At 39.2% G+C, this 9329-nt stretch overlaps 1 long non-coding RNA gene across 1 annotated transcript in view; it reads right to left on the bottom strand.

The window, feature by feature from the left end:
* Positions 1-9329, bottom strand: part of LOC145675745 (uncharacterized) — a 164359-nt gene that overhangs the window by 135840 nt on the left and 19190 nt on the right. The gene's annotated exons all lie outside the window — the stretch shown is intronic.

Below are 9329 nucleotides of genomic sequence, written 5' to 3'. Positions count from 1 at the left end.
CATCACTTGGTTTCGCCAAGTGGTATATTTGTATTATAGCAAAATAATGCACTTTTCTTCTGCAATGAAAGTGCAAGCTGTATTCGCTAATGCATCCTTCAATGTGCTATCACTAGCAGAAGACTTGCAGAGGAAGTAAAGTGCTTGCTGCAGGCTTGCTATGCTAAGTTCCGCACACTTGCAGTAGACTTGCAATGTAAGTATATACCTGCAGAAAACTTACTACACTCACTTGATGAAAACCTGCTGTAGCCTTGCAATGTAAGTATATACTTGAAGAAGACTTACTACAAACTTGCTGTAGACTTGTTAGGGACTTGCAGTGCAAGTCGTATACTTGCAGAGACTTGCTTATAACCTACAAAAACTTGCTGCCAACTTGTTGTGCACTTGCAGTGCAAGTGACATACTTGCTGAGACTTGCGTCAAACCTGGACTAGCTTGCTGGCAACTTGCTGCGCACTTGCAGTGCAAGTAGAAACTTGCTTTGCAAACTTACCATACATTTGCACTGCAGGCGTGCTGCAAGTTCGAAGAGCGTCAACTAGGAAGTTTGCATTAAACTTGCATCAAACTTGCAGACTTGCATCACAAGTCTGCTGCAAGTTTGCCAGACTTGAATTGCAAATCTGCTGCAAGTTTGTTGCAAGTCATTTTTGCTATCTGGGTCGAGCGTTAGCGAGTGAAGGCGGGTTTAAACCCCGCAGGGCACGTTGTTTTCTGTCTTTCTTTATTGGAACTGTAATCTATAATTGCGGGAACCGTTTCAGATGACTTGGTTATTGTCACTGCCTTGCCTAAACTAAAGACTTGCGAGTGATTTAAATGGTACTACCTAGCCCAACCTGTGTATTAACTTCGATTCTATTTGTTACCTTTCTGCTTACCTTCACGGACCCCCTAAGGTATATCAACAACTCCATTACAATTGTAAGGTCCGTGCTGGTTCAGTAGTAGAACGTTCACCTCTGGTGCTTGGGGACCCGGATTCGATCCCAGCCATCACCATGTGAACTTTGTGGTGGGCCAACAGCGTCTGCGTGGGTTTCGTCGGGGTTCTCCCGTTTATTTACACTTTCTTCATTCCACCATTTCATTCATTAATCATCATCACCGTCTTCTTTAGCCTAACCGGCATAACTGTGGGACAAAAAACTTAAGGATTTCACTTAAATTTTTATTTAAAAAAAAGGAAGGACAGTTAAGAAACTGTAATACACTATTTTCTTCATGAAATTACAAAAGTTTACATGCCTTAGTTTTTAAGGTAAGTGGCTTCTAACTCAACGGCAATGTATTTCTACACAGTGTACGAGAGCTGTATTTTATGTTTACAACTGAAGCGTTACTAGTATGAAACCATAACAAGTGATATTGAAACATGTATGATTACCAAAGCCCACATGTTTTCACTACCCTCGCTTACGCGTATACCCACCTTCGCTGACGCACTTGTTCCCTTCAAACACACCCCGCGCGGGCCCACCAGCGTTGCCCTGCTTGACTCGGTTATATAGAATTCGTGCTTTTTAGTGGCCAACTAGCGCCAGGGGCGGCTCTAGGGCGGGGGGCGATTGCCCCCTTCCCAAAAGAGGAAACTTTCTTATTTTATATATCAATAAAACCCATTCCAGAGTTTGGAGTACTCAAAAGTAGCTCTAAGTAGTAGTATTACAACCTCCCTCCCTCGCCCCAGAAATCCGTCCTGGATCCGCCCCTGACTAGCACAGGTTGGTTTGAGTTTTTTGCACTGTAGTTTTTATGCCCCTAACCTAATGTAAAGTAATCGAACGTAACTTAATCTAATGCAACCAAATATAACTGATCGGAGTACGTTTTGGTATATTTTTTTTTTTTTCGATTTTCAAATTGGTTCTGCGATACAACGGTAAATCCCAAAATTTAGGTTAGGTTAAATTGGATAATTTTTAGATTAAGTGCTCTGACGTACTGCAAGAGGTGGTAGCTTGATTTTGTCTTTTGTGAATAGTTGTTGCATAATAGAGTGAGAAAGTGACCCGCAACCTTTTCTTATGGCAACAATACTTAATAAAGTGAGGTGGTATACAGGCTGCACTCTTATGATACAATCAAAGGAACGCTATTTCCAAGCAGAAATCCTACTCCGCGGGAAAACGTCAGCGCGGTGAGTGGTACACTGAGAAAATTAATCAGTAACCAACTGGAGGTTAAAGGATAACTTGGCTGCTAAAAGCAGTTAATAATTTTATCTATGCCAGGTGTGATATTTTCATGTCGCTCAGTGGAAATATTTTAGAAGTAATAGGAAGGAAATTGGTGAAATAATTAAAATTTTTCATCAATTATTCCGGATGGTGCGCCGAAAATATACCTGAACGAACACAATTTCGGATTTGTACATAAGTTTTAAGCCTAAATAACAAAAAGGAAGATAATTATCTTAGAGAAGCGTGGACAATTTCTCATAATGCTTGTGCCATGACAAGGTTTGTGTTCCTTTAGTATTCTCTAGTATTTAGTGTCTCTTTAGTAACCTAATAAGATCCAGTAGATTATATACTGCAGGACTTGTTTCACATGTGAGCGAAAACTTCCAATTAGAAAAAAAATACAGGAGAAATGAGGTAGTGGTTAAACGCTCTTGTGTACAGGTTTACTTGTGGCGCAATACTAAAAAAAAAATGAAAAATTATAATTCTTTCACCAGTTTCTTTTTTATTGTCCCCTAGACGGTTTCCAATGGGCGGAATATATTTTACTTGGCATAAATAAAATTCAAGGGGACCTCTAGAAGTAATTGTTGAAAAATTATAATTCTTTTAAGATTTGCGTATAAATAAGGCTTCCGGATGTCTAGCAAAGAAACAGTGCAAAAAAGCACAAAACAATCTGTGCTCGGTTGCCACTAAATAGCACGAATGCTATCGAACCGAGTCAGATAGGACGAAGCTGGTGGGCCCGCGCGGTAATACGTCCGAAGGAAGCAGGCACGTCAGCGATAGTGTGTATGCGCAGAAGTGAGGATAGTGCAAGGAAGTGCGTTTTGAGAATAATACAAGTTTCAACAACACTTGTTGTTGTTTCATACTAGTAACTCTCCACTTGTAAACAAAATACAGGTTCTGCACACTGTGCAGAAATATGATGCCGGTGTACACGGTGCAGAAATAATCCGCCCGTGGAAAATAATATCTAATAGAGCCATTTTTCATATGCACTCATTTGTTTTATTCGTCGCAAAGCACTTGTAATGATTTAACATTAGTAAACCTAAGATACAGTTGTATAACATTGTATGTAATTAAGTTACCAGTAGAAATTCGTTCTTTATAAACATGTCTTTTCATGGAAAGTTTTGAATTTTACCTGTAAATCTTCCAAAATGTAGCGCACCAAAACTACACCTGCACCAGACTGTCTTATTTTGATTTTTTGCGGGCCGCGGTGGCTCAGTGGTAGAGTGTTCATCTCTGGTGCATGGGATTCCTGGTTCAAACCCTGCTCCTGTCAAGTGAACTTTGTGGTGAACAAACACCGTGTGCGTGGGTTTTCTCGGGATTCTCCCGTTTCCTCCCACTTTCTTCATTCCACCATTTTCATTCATCTCTCATCATCACCGTCTCCTTTAGCCTAACCGGCATAACCGTGGGACGTAAAACTCAAAAATTTCATTTTCCGAATGTTAACTCTTTTTCCTGACACTGTTTCAGGATTTGTAGGTACAAAAACTTGGACATCGGAAGTTTGAAAAAATTAAGCAATTTAACATTAACATCTGTAGAAAACCATTAGGGACTACTATTAAAACTTGTTTGAGGAGAAAAGCTCATCATGAACCAGGGTTTGAAAAAACCCGGGTTTTTTGGAAAAGCCAAACCCACCTGGGCCAATATGGGTTTTTCGGTTATTTTCGGGTTTAATTGGGTTTTCTGGGGTTTAATCGGGTTTTTTCGAAATATTTCAATGTCTGTGAGGTAAAAGTTTTAAAATGTGATTTATATTTCAATATTGTCATTGTCACAACTTGCAACAATTTTCTACTCACTGCTGTTTTGAAAGAATGGCCTCCATTTTGATTTTTTCTTTTACATTGGACCGCCGAGAAAATCTACACAGCAAATTTAGCATATCTTGTGCTTCTACCGTCAAAATTTCAACTTAAAAGACTGAAAATTGCGCTTCGTATCGTAGATACTCGCTCATTTGACAAAATGGCCGCCATTTTGAAATTTTATGTTTGTATGCCGCCAAAATCTAAACAGGAAATTTAGAGTGTCTCGTGCTTGTACTCTGAAAATTTTAACTTAAAAGGCCGAAAGTTGAGTTGATTTTGTGTTTAACGTCCCTTTCAGCAGCGAGGCTATATAAGACGAGACCTACTGATTAAAGTGGAATCCGAACCACGTGAGCTCCCTCCGGGAAGGAAACCCGTGTCACCCACGCCGAAGACGCGTACACTAACCGCTTAGCCATAAAGGAGCTCGGCAGACAAACGAACAAATGTAAATCAAGTCATCCAGAAGCCTGACTGACGTTCGCCAAATGTGGATACCAAAAGGGGTCTATTAATTTAAAACAAAGATACAATTCATGTTGTATGAAACAAATAAATGTTTCAAAATGTCTTACATGAAATTAACATCTTCCAGCGTAAATAAACCTGCCATATTTTCTCCATGAGAACACGGGACACCTCAGATCCCCCTCCCCTCAACTTTCCAACACAATGAATTGAACTATAATCTGGTTATGAACAAAAGTATAATAGGCCGCTGTGGCTCAGAGGTAGAGCGTTCACCTCTGGTGCACGGGGTCTCTAGTTCGATCCCAGCTCGCGCCAAGTGAGCTTTGTGGTGGACAAACACCTTGTGCGTGGGTTTTCTCGGGATTCTCCCGTTTCCTCTCACTTTCTTCATTCCGTGATTTCATTCATTTCTCATCACCGTCACCTTGAGCATAGCAGTCATAACCGTGAGACTAAAAGTAAAAGGTTTCATTTTATTTATTTATTTATTTATTTTTTCAGAATACGTAAAATAGGCGAAAGTTCACTAAGCAGCAGCTGCTTTTCTCTGTTCGTACCCTGCAATTAATTGTATAGACTAAAGATGCCTAAAAACCTAAGATGTGCTATAAAAATGCTTTAGAGGAGAACAATATGCAAATTATTTAAATCAGTGGTACAATATACCTTCAATATTCTTCGCGCGTTTAGCAATATTTATTTACATGGCTGTATTTGCCAAAATTACGTTCGTCAGTTTAATCTGATTAAAAGCTGCTTTTTCACCCTGTGTCGTGTGTAATTATCAGGACCAGAGTTACATTTTTGTAAGACCTGGACCAAAGCACAGTTCTGTGCCCCTAGCCTCTGAAAAAGATTACAATTTTTGTTAACTTATCTAATGTGTTGCTGGAGAAAAGGTCAGCCATCTTCCCTGTGTTTGTAAATGTAGAAACACTCAAAGCGTTTTTTTTTTTTTTTTGATACGGAGACTATCCGAGTTTTCATCAATTTCAATGGAAAAAGTAGCATTGCAAATTTCGCTCGCTATCAAGTCGAACAGGGTGGTGTAATAACTTCCTCCAAACTGTTACATGCAACAGCGTTCTGTTCATTCACTAATTACAGGATTCCCAGCCAATGTCAGAATTTTTTGTTTTTCACTTTTCGAATAAGCTGATATTGATAGCAGAAATGGAACGGAGTTAAAATACGGGACACTCGAGGCTCAAAAACGGGACTGTCCCGACGTATGGCAGGCTTAAGCGTAAAATAAATAGTTTTATTGTTGAAGTATTCATTTCCGATCCTTTTGAGTTTAATTCGGAAATTTCCCGAGCACTTCTTTCATGGCGTGTTCATCAAAACTTCCGCTAGTACGAAAATTTGAACTTAGCACTTGAAATAGTAAGCGTTACATAGTCTTCGGAACCCCGAGCATTAAGATTCTTAAGTTAGACAAGAATTTTTACGCTATTGCTGGTGTTGATTCTACAGAATGTTTATTTGAAGAGTAGCAACAAATGATTGAACTAAACTGTTATTGATCAACCAAATTTTAGTTGAAAAAACTTGTGTTTTACATCAAACGTAGGAAATAATACCAATAGTCTTACTAATGTATTTACATATGTACTATTAGTACCGGCACCTATGACCTTAAACCCGTCAAACGTATGAGTGATAGCGTTCCTCGGTGTCGCCGAGTCGACGAGCACACTATTCACGGAAAATATTTTCTAAAGTACAAAATTGCTTATTTTACTTCAAAAGGCTATAAGCATAATCCATACATTAATTTGTTCTATAACTATCTCAAGCTAAGGCAAGTTTTTTTTTTAAATTCATTTAGTGCATTCAGAGCTTTATAAGGGTCTTATGTGAAAGGATATCTTAACGTGAAAGGATATAATTCGCCCAAGGAAAGTCTAAAATTTGTTAAAAATCACTTACAATGTGATCACCTTAGTTATACCAATAATATACTAACAAATAGGTCAAAAACCCAGGTGGGTTTTAAAGTGGGTTTTTTCGGGTTGGGCCCAGTTGGGCAAACTCTGTCATGCACTTGGAAATTTTAAGCGTTCAACTTCTTAATTTTTGATCTTTATTAATGGATTTCCATCAAGGTAGTAATTCAGCAAAAAAACGACTTTATTCTCCATACATCTGATCCATTATTTAATTGTGGAAAAGGGAAACTCAAAACAGGAGCGTAGTCAAGCAAAATTCGTTTTGTAGCAGTTAGAAAACGCGGTGGCTCAGTGGTAAGGTCCGCCCTTCAAAGTTCAGCCGCCAGTTCGCAGTTCTCCACTGCCACCGCTTCGTACCCCTTATCATCTCCCACATGAAAAGGTGTCTCTGCATACTGATAACTATACGGAATTTCCTCTGCTCACTTCTGCTCACCCTGGTATTTCTTCAAGTCATGACGTTCCAGCACCTGAAACATCCCACGATCCTGTCATTCGCCCCGACCTACAAATGGAAGAAGATCGTACTACTGACCCGGAAGTTATTGCCCCTCTGGAATCTACTGCAGTACCTCAGTCTACTCCTGAATGTAAGGCCCAAGAAATTCTCAAGGAAGGACAACTAGCTCAGGTAGGTGACCAACAGTCAGTAAAGGATTTACAAATTGATTCTAGTGCTCCCTTGGACCACGATAATCAGTCTGTTGTGCCATTGGTAGCCGACTCGAATACCACCCGTGACCGGAATGTGCAATCACTCACAAGTGATTCCGCCAGTGAATCCGATCTTAGTGCCCCTGTATATGAAAAACGTAAACTTTCCAAATTAAAGGCAACTGTTACTGGAGTTTCAAAAACTTCTAAAGGAGGTCGTTCTTCAGATGTTACACCTGTTTCAGGTGCACGAACACGGGCCACCTTGAAAAAGTTGAAAGCTGGTACCCCTGTTCGGGAAGATTTATAATTATCTTCTTTGTATTATTGTGGTATCATTTTCAGCCCTTTATGCAGTGTTTACTACTTCGTTTTACTTTCTTTTTGTTTATGTATAGTTTTAGTTTTGCCACCATTAACCTAAATGGATTTACTTCTCCTGTTAAACAAGAAGCGTTAAGAGATTTTATTTACAAAGCAGATATTGATGTGTTGTTCGCTCAAGAAGTGGCCCTTCCAGAATATGGTTCTCTTTCCAATCATACATGCTATTCTCGTTTTACAGAGAATGGGCTAGGTACAGCAATTATCTATCGTAGTGATCTAGCTTTTAAGACAATTAATGATTACCCAAATGAACGAATCTCCCTTGGTATGGTTGAACGCATCAAATTATGTAATATTTATGTCCCCTCTGGTTCTCATAACAAGAGAGAGCGCCAAGATTTCTTCAACACTGACCTTGCTCAGGCTCTATTTAATGGTACTCACCCTTGTATATTAGGTGGAGATTTTAATTCCGTTTTACAACCCATTGACCAGACTACGAACTTTAACTTTTCTCCCGAACTCCAGCGCATAGTAAATACGTATGATTTAGTGGATGTGTGGCGTCATTTTCGACCCGCTGAACCGGGTCACTCATTTCATACTTTACAATCATCTAGTCGCTTGGACCGTTTTTACATAAGCCGCTCACTTGTTGCACAAGTGCGCAATATTAAGCTCGAACCTGTTTGTTTCAGTGATCACTACGCTTTAATTATGAGAATAACCCTACCAGTATCCAAATTTTTGAGAAGTAGTCCCCTTTGGTATTTTAACACCTCTATACTTATGGACCCTGAGTATCAGCATTTAATTCGAGAGGAATGGCGGATCTTGTTTCCGTTAATATCACGCTATCAGGGCAAACTTATGTATTTTTGGGACAAGCGAATTAAACCTAGATTTCGATCCATAAGTAAACAATATTGTATTCAACGGACCCAGGCATACAATACTCAATACAACTATTACTCTAGTCTTCTCAAAGAATACATGCAAGAACAATTACGAGGCCGTCCGGTCAGGCCTCAAATTCAAGAAATCAAAGCGCATTTATTGTCGTTGCATAAACAACGAATGCGCGGTTTTTTTGTTAGAAGCAAACTTGTCCAGGCCGATGACACGGAACAAGCTAACATCGTGCAAATTCACAAAGAACGACTCAGAGGCAAACAAAAGTTAATTTCTTCTATTAAGGGCAAGGATGGCCAAATTTATGAAGGTTCGCAGGTACTTCCCCAATTTGTTCAGTATTATAAACAATTGTATACAAAACCTAATGTACATAATGAAGATGAATCTCTTTTGGACTTTATTCCTCTAAACCTAGATGTAAATGCTCAAGAGTATCTTAACAGTCCCTTCACACTTGATGAAGTCAAGAGATCAATTCAATTAGGGAAACGTGGTAAATCTACTGGTATTGACTCTTTACCATTAGAATTTTATATTACTTTCATTGATATTCTTGCCCCGTTTCTTACGGACCTCTTCAATGAATATCGAGATACCTGTACCTTAGTGGAATCTCTATCCACGGGTATTACTGTATTAATCCCTAAACTGCCTAACTCTAACTTCATAGACAATTATCGTCCTATCAGCCTTTTAAGTGCGGACTTAAAAATTTTAACACGATGTCTCGCGCTTCGTATGAAACAATATGTGGGAGAGTTATTAAGTTCCTGTCAATATGGACATGGGCAAGAAGCTTTAATTCATGAAGCCTTAGCTAACATAAGAGATTTTATAGCCTATCACGAGACTGCCTCTCCTACGCCCGTTGCTATTTTATCTACCGATTTCTCGAAAGCTTTTGATAGGGTATCACACGAGTATCTTTTTAAAGTTCTACAAAAATTTGGTTTCAATGGCGCCTTTTTGTCTAT

The sequence above is a fragment of the Thermobia domestica genome, chromosome 18 (assembly GCF_964235325.1).
Source record: "Thermobia domestica chromosome 18, izTheDome1.hap1.1, whole genome shotgun sequence".
NCBI classification, from domain to species: domain Eukaryota; kingdom Metazoa; phylum Arthropoda; class Insecta; order Zygentoma; family Lepismatidae; genus Thermobia; species Thermobia domestica.
Note: the sequence above shows the minus strand (reverse complement) of the source record. Positions and strands in the feature narration are given on the sequence as shown.